The 12,748-nt window shown below is 38.8% G+C and overlaps 1 protein-coding gene across 3 annotated transcripts in view; it reads left to right on the forward strand.

Moving 5' to 3' along the window:
• Nucleotides 1-1,384: 1,384 nt before the first annotated feature.
• Nucleotides 1,385-12,748, forward strand: part of COL21A1 (collagen type XXI alpha 1 chain) — a 198,055-nt gene continuing 186,691 nt past the window's right edge. For all 3 annotated transcript variants that reach the window (XM_030929568.1, XM_030929569.1, XM_030929570.1), the window contains exon 1: nt 1,385-1,540. The gene's annotated coding sequence lies outside the window, so the exon portion shown is untranslated. The remainder of the gene's footprint in view (nt 1,541-12,748) is intronic.

Here is a 12,748-nt window from a genome sequence, read left to right on the forward strand (position 1 = left end):
GTTTACTTTCTAGATAGAGTGGTTTGAAGCACAACATTTTAAATTTTGATGAAGTCTAACTTACTTTTTCTTGAATTGCTTCTGCTTTTGGTGTCATATCTAATAAGACGTTACCAAATCCAAAGCAATGTTCTCTTATCATATTTTCATAACAGTAGAATCCAACATAAATGAATAAGGAAATTCAGGAAATGATAATTCGAAGATGTTTGTATCACACCTGAATTAAGTGAGATTTAGTTATTGAAGAAGGCATTTCTTTGTGAACCTATTCCCACGGGAAGAAATTAATTCACTACATTCATTTAGCCAATATTTATTGAGCACCTTGTGTATTCCAGGTATTGTTCTAGGCTCAGGCAACACAGCTGGGAACAAGACCAATTTCCTGCCCTCATAGAGCATAGCTTGAGTTGGATAGGAAACAAACAAGCAACAAACGTATAAAAAACTTCAGATAGCAATAAGTGATCTGTTGAAACCAAAGTGGGGCTGGGCATTCCATTTGGATGGGATGTACAGGATGGACTCACTCAAAGTGTCATTTGAGTGGAGAACTTGATGAACAGAAGCAGACAACTATGATAGGACAAAGTTTTGGAGGCAGAAGAAATGCCTAGTGAGATGAGAACACACTGGTGTGTATAAGAAAGGGCAACAGGTCTTGTTTGTGTTGGGGTAGGAGGGGTGTGGGGTGGAAAAGAAGAGTGACAGGTAATAGGGAAAGCACATGAATGTTAAAGAACTTTCTGGCTGCTCTGTGAAGAATGGACTCAAACGGGCAGAGCAGACAGAATCTTTATCTTGTCATAAGGCTGTCACCTTATTCCGAGGCTTCCCTTGTAATTGCTAAGTCCTCAAAGGTCACTGCCCACTTGACCATCTGAAAGTGAACTTCCCTCAGGTTTTGGAGCAGCTATTACTTTTGGTTAAAAGCAAGGAACATCAGTCCGCTGCAACGGACCTTGATGCCCCAGAGGGGAGTTCTTCTTCGGCGAGGGAGGCAGGCCTCCTCCGATCAGTGCAGGCGATGCTCTGGTTTTGCCCACGTGTTTGCCTCCTTTGGTGCTTGTCCTTTCAATGAGTTGCCTTTCCTGCTTTCCTGGCAGTCCCTTATTCTGCCTCTCTCCTCGCGCTTCCCTGGTCCTCCTCCACCCTCGTTTTCAATCCTCAATCGTGCATTTTCTGATGCTAGCAGGATTTGTACTGAGTGTTTCCACCAGGGCGACACTAGCAGTTCGCCCTTCAAGATCCAGATCCAAAATCCACCCTCTGGTCCTCGGCCAAGGAAAGGGGGCGGGTGGGGAGCGCGAACCTTATCTCCCGGACTCCGCCTCCAGGGGGCTGAGAGCGAGTTTCTGAGCCTCTGCGCTCTGCACTGGCCGCTGCAGGGAGAACGGACTCCGGGCGGAGGGCTGCCAATCTGTTTCAGCTCAGGTCTTGCTCGGGTTGGGCTTGCCACTGCCTGAAACATACCTGTCCCCCTGGTGCAACACTCAGCTGGCAGCGACTGCAACCCCGAGCCTGGATACTGCGCCAGGTAAGGAGATACCTCCTACTCCCCTCTCGCTGCCAGAATGACATCTCGGGGGGCCTCAGGGCTGGCCCTCCAGTGGCTGCAATTTGGCATTTTGGGTTTCCCGGGGGTGCCGTCTTCTCCCTGCGCCAAAGCAGTTGGTGAACCGTCCGGTGAATTCCGCGCCCAGGCTGGAGGCTGAGATGTCAGGATTTGTCTTGCAAAGTTACTTCATGTTAATGAATCTTGTGAGGTTCTCTGGGTGCAGATTCCTGCCTTGGAGTGTTTGGCCTCTGAGTACGATAACGTGCGTTGATTTACTCCCCTGAGCTCAACCCCACCCTCTGCTTTTAGCTTCTTGGAAGGGTCTCCAGCGTCCGTCCACACGTGGCGCTGAGCGCGCAGAGCTGTGGGTCTGGGGCTGTGTTGGGTGGGCCAGAGGTTCCTTACGGTTGCTGCGTTATGGACTTATTCCGGGACCTTAAAAAAAATCGATGCTTGGGCAGCACCCCAGACCAATTACTCAGAATCTCTGGGGGTGGGACTTTGAGCATTAACATATTTAAAACTTTTCTCAGGTGATTCCAACGTGCAGTCGACTATAGAAAGCAGAGAACTACGGCAGTGATTCGCTGTGTGGCATCTGGCCAGCAGCAGCAAGCACCTGGTAACTTTGAGAAATACAAACAAAATCTAGGGCTCTAGCTCCGCCCTAGACCCACTGAACCTAAAACCTGAGGTTGGGGCCCAGAAACCTGTGTTTTAATGAGCCCTCCAGGTGACGCTAGTGCTTGCTCAAGTTTGAAAACTGTTGGGTTGGATCTTATTTAATCAGGGAAGACACCTGCAAATTTCCCTCCACCAAGGGAGGAGGCAACAGACCACTTTTCAGAAAAACTTTAGTTATTTATTAGTAGAGTTTTGCCCATATTTTTTAAAAAAGCATACTGGGCACTTTAAAAGATCTTATAAAGGGGAGACTTAACCATCACCGAATAATTTTTAAGCAGTAGAATTTGAATACTTGCTTTAGGAGAGAATAGGAATTTTTCCTTTTCTAAAAGTTGAAATGAAGCCAAGGAAGAAATATACATGAGTCTTCCAGCTGTAATAACAGGAATCTTTGACCCCTGATGAGATGTTCCTGTATCATCACTGTCATCAGTGCAGGTTACAGAACTCATATGCAGTATTTTTTCTTTTCCTAAAGCAGTTGAGGGTTTAAGGGATTCATGCCAATTCTCTTTAGTCAAAGGGAATTCAGTGTTGCAGGCCTCTGGATTATTGAAGTGGACCATTTTTTTTCTTTTTATAGATATCTGAGATTTCAAAATTTTGGCTAAAATAGTTCCAGCTGTTTCTAAGCCATTAGTACAAAAATAGAATGACTTTGCAAATGGGCTTAAATGGATTAGAAATCTGACATTGGATAAGAAAATCTGGAATAGGCATGACTCCAATACCAGCACATGTGTGCTGCAATGAACACAGTGCTAACTCTACCAAGATTTTCTGTACAGAGAACATTTATTTTCCAAACTGCTTTTTTTCTGTGCCAATTTGTGACTGAGGTATATAGACTTGTTAAGGGTTAGGTACTAAGCTTGCATTTAAAGAATTGGGGGAAATTTACATAGTGCTTAGGAACAGGAACTTTGGTCTGAGGCAGACCTGGGTTCAAGATCTGCTCTTCTACTTCTCTGTGCTCTTGGATAGTTAGTTGCATAGCTTCTCCGAGCCTCACTTTCCTCATCTGTGAAATGTGGGGCGTACTAGTACACTTACCTCATAATTCACATTCACATTGTTGTCAGAGTTAAATGAAATAATGCTTCCAAAGTGCCTAGCATAGTAAGTTAAGTATTTGTTAGCTTAAAATACAAACTCATGTATACATACCATAAACAACATAATCCTCAAACACCTTAAAATAATATCTGTGTTGACACATGATTAGATTTTGTATTTAAATACCAACTGCACCCTTAGAAGGTGACTATATGGACATCCTCAGATTATCCTTGTAATTTTATTACATACTTTTTGGAACTTTCTGGAAAAAAGTGTTAGATTAGCTTCAAATCAATAGCCTAGTTTTTCTTTAGTCACTGTGGTGAAGGATTTCACCTTCTGGTAGCCTTTATAATGTATTAACATTCATATTTAAATAGCCATGAAATCTGGTTCTTCAGAATACTTTTTTTTATAAAAGGAAATCCAAATAATGAGAGAGCATCTAAAAGTGGCATGGTGTAGTCTTCAGGAGAGCTAGTTTAGAAGTACTATCTGGTGTTTCTTAGGTTCTTAACAGAGAGAATAAAGGAAACCCTATCCAGTTACATTATGGTTTGTTCAAGAAAATATAAGAGAAAGCAAAATGAGGACGCAGAGCATGGACAAGCCTAAACTGGCAAAAGGGGTAGGTGAGGTAATGAGTCCTTTTCTTTCTTAGCTGCAATAATTTCAAAATACTTCAAGTCACACACGCATACAATCAATTCCTTTCACATTATTTGATTGGAACTGATCTCTATTATCCTCTTAGGACCAAGTAGATCTAGTGAAAAATATTTATGGTATTAATGCCAAAAAAGATGCCAAATTATTCCGTACTTTGAAATTAATTTCCATTCTCTTTTATTTTAGTGATAAGTTGAATAGTGTATTACTGAGAATGCCTTTTATGACTCATCTGGCATGTTTAAATGCAAGAGGTTGTAACCTGCCTGTTACCAATCTTATATGACTTCTATAAGACTAAACATAAAGCAAGTTCCAGCATCTAAGCACGTTAGTAAGTCCTCCAGGAAATCAGATCTTCATTAGGATACTTTAAAAATTATAATTTAATGTTATTAAAATGATTAGAATTAGAATTTAATGTTATTAAACTAAATGTAATTACAATTTATAATAAGTAGGGTTTTCTATTTGACTTACTGTGGAAAGAGGAGTAGCTGTGGGGATGAAAAAGAAGGTCAGAGGCATATCTCTTGATGGGAAAAATGGAGATATATAGGAGCAAATTCAGACTCTCAGTAATCAAATGATGTGTTCTGGATAACTTAACTGAAAAGCTAAGAGAGTCTATGATGTTGCAATTCAGAGTGACAGATGTGGCAGCACTGCTTGCAGTGAATGGCCAACTAAGAATGATCAATATCGCAATGCCCCACAGTGACTTTATGATTCTCCTCGCATAGACGTAGGGTCCAGAGCAGATATGATCATAAAGAAGTTGTACTTGGTTTACATAACCTGGCTCACTTAGAAATATTTTGATGAGGGTTAACTGGCATTCATTTAGGTTCATTTTCAGGGCCCTCTTTGTTCCATAGTGGATGGTTTTACTATTAAGGTCAATCTTGAAACTGTTATGAATAAAACCTATCACAGGAAATGGATATGTGTTTTTATTTTGTATTTATTATCTTTGGATTATATTTCTTAGCATGCAATGGTAATTCTTTAGTTTGCTTCATTACTATTTTTGTGAGAAACAAAGTTGAAATGTTTATTTCTGGTAAGTGGTCCAGTCTCATAGGAAGAAAATGAACCATGAGACCAAATTCCTCAATTTTCTGCATAGACTCTTGGTTAAAGACAATGTGCTCTGCAGCCAGACTGCCTAGCCCTGAATCCTGACCTCATTACTGTCTAGTTGTTTGAACTTGGACAAGTTACATAATCACTTTTTGCTTCTGTTTCCTCATTGGTAAAATTGGGGTAGTAGAACCTACCTCAGTAGGGCTGTTGTGAGGAGTAAATGAGTTAACATATGTAAAGTTCTTTTTTTTTGAGACAGAGTCTTGCTCTGTCACCCAGGCTGGAGTGCAGTGGCCAGATCTCAGCTCACTGCAAGCTCCTCCTCTCGGGTTCATGCCATTCTCCTGCCTCAGCCTCCCGAGTAGCTGGGACTACAGGCGCCCGCCATCTCGCCCGGCTAGTTTTTTTGTATTTTTTTAGTAGAGACGGGGTTTCACAGTGTTAGCCAGGATGGTCTCGATCTCCTGATCTCGTGATCCACCCGTCTCGGCCTCCCAAAGTGCTGGGATTACAGGCTTGAGCCACCGCGCCCGGCCTGTAAAGTTCTTAAAACAGTGCCTGGTTCGTAGTAAGTGCTATTATTTTACTTTGGGCCTTAATGAATGCTTTAAGCTGAGCTCTCTCTTCTGTTTTCACCTCTGAAAGTGAGATCCTAAAAGGAGATAGTAATTTAGGTTATTAATGTGGTGTTCATTTCATGATTTTTCTGTTTTATTTAGTGGGATAATTTGTCTCAGAATAAGTGAAGTATTTAAAGTTTCTCAGAAAATAATATATAAAGAACAACATTTTTATAAGGTCCCAATTGATACTGCTGTGGCTGGCCAGAGACCACACCTAGGGAATCACTGCTTTAACCCACTGGTTCCCAAACTTGACTGGACATTTGAATCACCTGAGAACAGTTTTTTAGACGTGTTCTGTGTTAGAATGTTTGAAATTTATTGTGAAAAGAGTAAAGTAATCATGTCATTTATAAAGAGAGTCCCTGGAACATATCTACACACTAACTATTTCCATAGGATTTTCATGTACTCATAGAATTTTTAGAATGGTTAGGGATGTTAGAATTTGTTTAATATAAATGAGGGAACAGGTTTGGATATGTCACTCTTAGGGCTCATGAAGAGTTAGTGGTGGCACTGGATAACAATTCATATTTTTTGTATTCTACTTAGTACATTTTTCATTCAACTGTCTTGCATTCTGAAAAATCAGATAATGTTGACAAAGAGGTACATAATCCAACTTACAGAATACCATTGGAATACTGTAGTTATACCTGTTCCACTGATCCCAGTTAAATTTCAGGGACATTTACTTAAAATATTTCTTTAATTAAAGAGCACTGAAAGTAATATGTTTACAATGCTAAGAAAATAAATCTGAAGTTACCAGTTGTGAAAAGGATAATTTTTTCACCTGTGTTACTTCAAATAATTCAATATAATTTTTTCTCCATGTTTTTTCTTGGGCATTTTGGTTTTTACCCATGAACTACTCAGAGAGATCTTTGAAAATTTCGGGAAACATTGACAGTTTTCTGAAGTCCAAGCTTAGTGACCTTCTGGGAATCCTGCCAGATGCTTGTGTTTGATTCAGTGCTTAGTTTTTGTTTGGACTTGTCTTGTTTTCATCTAGGTCAATTTAGCCATGATTACAGTGTTATGCTACCCCTTAACTGTTTGTTTGTATACTCACTGGTGTCGAGAAGAAAAGACTAAGGACCAAGAAAAAAGTGTTTTTTTTAAATTCAAAGTAAAATGTTCTAGCGAAGTTTGAGCTTTTCAGAAAGTTCTTTTAAAAAGATTCTTTGGAATTTTAGTATTTTACATTAATTATGTGATGAGTAAATAAAAACACTCAAAGCTTATGTATTATATTTTTATGAGAAACTTTAAATTCATAAGTGATTCAATGGAAACAACTTATTAAAATACTAAATTAATATACTTTAACATTTTTAGACCTTGTTATATATGTATTTTGCAACTTCATTAGGAAGAGAGAGTTTGGTTCCACTTATAGGGTGTGTCTAGGCATGTGTTTTCCAGCAGTATTCAGAAGATGGAATATTAAAGATAAAACATGGAGGAACATTCCTTGTTAGTGTTCAGCCATTCATCACATAGCTATTAAGTATCTACCAAGTGCTTGGCTATCTTAGGTAAAGGGGATTCAGACAAAAAGTTGCTAAGGTCTGTTTTAGATAGTCTATTAATAGTCAATCTGCCGTTTCTTTTTTAAAAATGAAAAACTGCCTTTAATTTATTATTAAAAAATAATATTTTATAAACACCTTGAACAATGTAGAAGGCAAAAATGCTTCTAAATTAAATTTAAAAACCTCAACAAGCATAGCGTGATGTATCACTGGATTTCTTAAACCATTTTTGATTATCGTTTGACATAATGTTTATTAATCTTTAGAAAGTGTTCAATGTGGTTTGAAGTAATGTCTTGGCAACAAGTGGAGAGATTATCCCAGAGAGAAGCATTGTGGAGAAAGTAAATACCCAGGGTGCTGAGAATCAGGCTGCTCTCCATCGTTTCCCTATTGATCATCACCTGTTCTCCTTGGCAGTTTACCTTTGGATCATTTTACAGCTCCTTTACTTTTTTTTCTCCCTGTTCAGGTTCCTTGTTAGCTAGCAACCCTGGGCTAAGTTTTGAAATGACATAAAGAGAAATATCAACTGGGGAAGAGGGATGATATCTGTCTTAGTTAGCCCAGGCTGCTAAAATGAAATTCCATACAGCAGGTGGCTTAAACAACAGAAACTTACTTCTCATGTTTTTGGAGGCTAGGGAGTCGAAGATCAAGGTGCTGGTCAATTTGGCTTTTGAAAGACCTCTATTTCTGGCTTACAGAGAGTGATCTTTTTGCTCTTTTCTCACGATGAAGAGAAGGAAAACAAACTCTCTGTCTATTTATAAGGGCCTACCCATCCTGAGGGCACCAGTCTTGTGATCTAATTACCTCCCAAAGGCCTGGTCTTCAAATATCACCACGTTGGGAGTTGAGGCTTCTACACATGATTTTTGGGAGAGCAGCTTTCAGTTCATAGCAACATGATAATTGCTTTAACCAGAGTGGTATAGGAATGGGCAGAGTTTCTACTTGGGTGCCTATGGAATGAGGAGGGAGCAGGGTTGAAAGGGGAAAGAAAGATGCAGAGCTCTTAATGGAAGCAGAGGCACATGGAATCTAATTCAAACTCTTGTATTTTTGTAACGACAGCAAACGTGAGTGTGAAGTGTAAACGATAGGTACCTATAATCTAAATTATATGTCATTTCTATACTACTATTTAGATAATATTAATATTGATGTGTCAAATACTAAATAAAGACCAAGAAGACCCTGGACCGGGAATTGGCTTCTCATCCAGCCTGCCGCCAACTTACTGAGATGCTGGAAGCTTAGAAAAGCCTGCAGTAAGGAGAGTTAGACAGGTGTGCTTGCAAAGTTCTTTTTCATTTTGCTATTTGTATATTTTTCTTAGTTAAAAGCACCATTAGAGGCCATCATGGAACATCTAAAGGGTTGCATCTGAGAGCATCTCTTTATAGAGTTTAAGTCAACATGAAGTCATTGGATCCTTTAAGAAATCAGTCTACTGAGAAATGTAGAGTTTATTTATTCCTAAGATTCCTATTGAGGTATATCTTAGTTCATTTTATGCTGCTATAACAAAATACTTGAGACTGGATAATTTATAAAGAACAGAAATTTATTTCCTCACAGTTCTGGAGTCTGGAATCCAAGATCAAGGCACTGGCAGTTGTGTTGTCAGGTGGAGGATGCTTCCAGGGTGGGGCCTCATGGCTGCACACCTCCAGAGGAGAGAAACACTTCCACATGGTGGAAGGCTAAGGGCAAGCCAGCTGAAAGCTGCCTGAAACCTCTTTTATAATAGCTTTTCACAGTTCCCCGTGGCTGGGGAGGCCTTATAATCATGGTGGAAGGCAAATGACACATCTTGCCTGGTGGCAGACAGAGGAAATGAGAGCTAAGTGGAAGGGTTTTCCCCTGATAATACCATCAGATTCGTGAGGCTTATTCACCACCATGAGGCAGTATCGGGGAAATCATCCCCATGATTCAGTTATCTTCTACTGGGTCCCTCTCACAACACATTGGAATTATGGGATCTATAATTCAAGATAAGATTTGGGTGGGACACAGGCAAACCATATCAGGCTTTAATCCCTTCATATTGGAGGAGCCCTTATGGCCTAATCACCTCCTAAAGGCCTCACCCCTTAATACAATTACCTTGGCATCATGTAAATTTTGGAGGGAACACATTGAAACCATAGGAACATACTTGAATGTTCACTGAAGATGGATGTTACTGTGAATAGGTGAATAATAACAGCTTTTTCTTCCAAACAAATTGTAAATTCTTTTTCATGATGACTAAACAAATTTATCTTTGACTTCTATGTGGAAATTATATAAAAAATTTTTTTCATTGGTCTTTCCAACACTTGAAAAAAATTTTGAATTTGAATTATGGCTTTTCGTTGGAAATCATGTTTATGTGAGTAATCAAATTATATTTTTGAGCTCTAAATTATATGTTTCCCAAAATGTTAACAGTTGTGTTTGGGTTGTGAGATGATAGACTTTTTTATGCTTTTCTTTTGTTTTCTCATGTGTATTTTTAAATACATGTATTATTTTTATAATGCAAAAATAATACTTAGATACATGCTTTTTATATGGAAACATTTGGAATTATAATTTCAAATTCCCATACAAGTGAGAGATAATGATTGTTAGAATGTGATTAATTCATGTTCCTATAATTCATAAAGTACATGTTGTACCAGATGTACTTTTAAATACCAGACACTAAATAGAGATGGCAACGTCTAGGGAAAATGAAATAATTATTTCTAAAAAGCAGAAAATATTATTACTCCTTGTGAATGCCAAAAAAAGTTACATGCTCTAATACATTGAGGCCATATAGAGTAATAGCTAAGACTATGAGTGTTGTATGGTTGTGGCTCTGACATTTATCACTTGTGTGACTTTGTGCATGGTGCTTGACCTTTTGAAGCTTAATTTGCTATCTGTCAAGTGGGTATTCAGAGGACCTACTTCATAGTATGGTCAGAAGTGTTAAATAAAACAATGCACATAAACCTTTAGCATAAGGGCTGGCAGATACAAAGTACTCAGATTAGTTCAAATTAGTTATTATCATAAGTAATATTCTCCTAAGCTTTTTCATACTTATATTTGAATTCCCCTGTTTTGGAAAGCTTGTTGCTTCTTGAGGTGAGAATATTCTTCACATAACTGAGGACCTGGAGCAGATGCAAAACCAGGTTTTAGCCATTATCCACCTTGTACTTGGGAGAAGGAAGTGAGAATGTGGGAGAAAGGTGTCTGCTGAAGGTGGCAGGGCAGTGGCAGCTCTAACAAAAGCTTTTGAGCTAAAGCTTTGTGGCTGTAGGTGTTGATTCTAGGGTCCATGAGGCTGTCAGCCTTTTCCGTAATGGCACAGTTGCAGGTCACTGTGGTGGTTGGGTGAGATTAAGAGTATCCTCAGATCTTGCTAGTAACTGGAAGTGGTTTGTGGTAAGCTCCTGGGTTTAGTGATTGTGGAGGCCTTTTTTTTTGTTAGAAGACTGCCCCAAGTTTCAGCATCCACTGCCTCCTCAGCAGGTGCCTTCATGTTTCTGCAGTCCAGATTTGCTGTATCAGTATAGCCATGCATTAATTTATCCATTCAACAAATATTTATTCAGCCTTTTCCAAAGATTTGACGAGGTGCTAGGGATGCAGCCCTAAATATGACATGATTCCTGTCCTTGAACACTCAGTTTGTTGGTCAGTTTCCCCTTAGATTCTCTGGATGCCATGGTTGGTTGTCATATTACAAGGCTCCCAGCTCTAATCAATTGCTGCTTATAGTAGAGTAATTTGAGCAGGTTGTTGATTGTTCCATACCCAGTAATGTGAAGGCTTATAATTGGAATATGTTGTCAGATCTATGTTCTCCTCAAAACTGTGGTGAAGTCTGTGTATGTAATGTACATAAATTTTTACATGGTATTTAGACTAACCATGTAGTCTCTTAAGCTAAAAATAAAACAACAAAAAGAACATAATTGAATTGAATGAACTGAGGCTTCATAGAAGAAAGCCGTGGAGGCACTGGGAGAATCAGAATCAATTACTTTTAGGCTACACATCTCAGAATACTGGAAAAAATGTGAATATTTGACCTCTGAGTCATTCTAAATTAATTAAATGAATGTCCAGTTGGCTCTATAGAATAGTTAGAGCCATTTATGTATGTGTGTTTCCTTAACTGTGCCTCCAAATATTTTTAATTTTCAGGTGGAGAGTGTGATTTCACATTGGACATTTTTGGCCAGACTTATGACATTATTAAATGCTAAGGTTGACTAATTTATTAAGTGTACATTTTAAATGATTCTATACCATTTTGGATATGGTTGCTAAGTTGAATTCCAAATCTCCTTTCTAGTAATCTGTCATATTTTTGAGCCTTTGGCCTAAACAGCCTAAGCAAGATTAGAGAAGCAATTATATTTTTACATTTTCAAACTTGATTTGAACACTAATGACTTAATTTAAAACCTAAATGTGTTTATGCTTTCTACTTTATCTACTCTTTCATTTTATCCCTAAGGATTAGCATTTATCATAAAGTTAACTGAAGAAAACATTTTCCTTTTTAAAAATTTCATTGTTTGGCCGGGCGCGGTGGTTCAAGCCTGTAATCCCAGCACTTTGGGAGGCCGAGGTGGGTGGATCACGAGGTCAGGAGATCAAGACCATCCTGGCTAACATGGTGAAACCCCGTCTCTACTAAAAATACAAAAAACTAGCCAGGCGAGGTGGTGGGCGCCTGTAGTCCCAGCTACTCGGAGGCTGAGGCAGGAGAATGGCGTGAACCCGGGAGGCGGAGCTTGCAGTGAGCCGAGATCGCGCCACTGCACTCCAGTCTGGGCGACACAGCGAGACTCTGTCTCCAAAAAAAAAAAAAAAAAAAAAAAAAAAAAATTCATTGTTTTAGTATTGCCAATGCTTAGACAGGGCAAACCTGTTTTACTCAAGAGAGTGTTCTCAGGTAATCAGGACAGTATAGAGCTGCAGATTTTTCAAGTTGCAATGAAGAAGACATGTAGCCCTGGTTCTTGAGAGTGTAATACTTTGCTACTGTCTATTACTGTAGACTCTAGAGAATTTTAAAATTTGGCTTTTTTTCCTTTCGAATTTTTTCTTTTCCTGGGATTTCTGTATTCTCAGAGCCATCTATTGATAGGTTCTCAAGTAAAAACGGGGAGGAAAAGGCAGATTTTGCTCTCATCAAAAACTGTAAGAATGGATTTCAGTTTTTATAACCATTGTTTTCAATAGGGAGTTGAGAAGTTTTAAATGGAAAACTATAGAAAATTTAATAAGATAGAGAGGCACCACCAGGGAACTCCCAAATACTGTATATTTCATCACTTTTACAGCAGGGAAGATATTGTCAGCTGTAAAAACATTGAATATATGCCATATAAAAAACAAGAGGAGCAGTGAGTAGACAAGTTTAATTTCAGTGGCCATTAGGTACTTAGTGGATTGAGGCAAGCCGTAGCCAGATTGCTTATGATATAGTTGTGAGATGGACTATTTTAAATACAATTTTT

Source organism: Rhinopithecus roxellana, chromosome 4 (assembly GCF_007565055.1).
Source record: "Rhinopithecus roxellana isolate Shanxi Qingling chromosome 4, ASM756505v1, whole genome shotgun sequence".
NCBI classification, from domain to species: Eukaryota; Metazoa; Chordata; class Mammalia; order Primates; family Cercopithecidae; genus Rhinopithecus; species Rhinopithecus roxellana.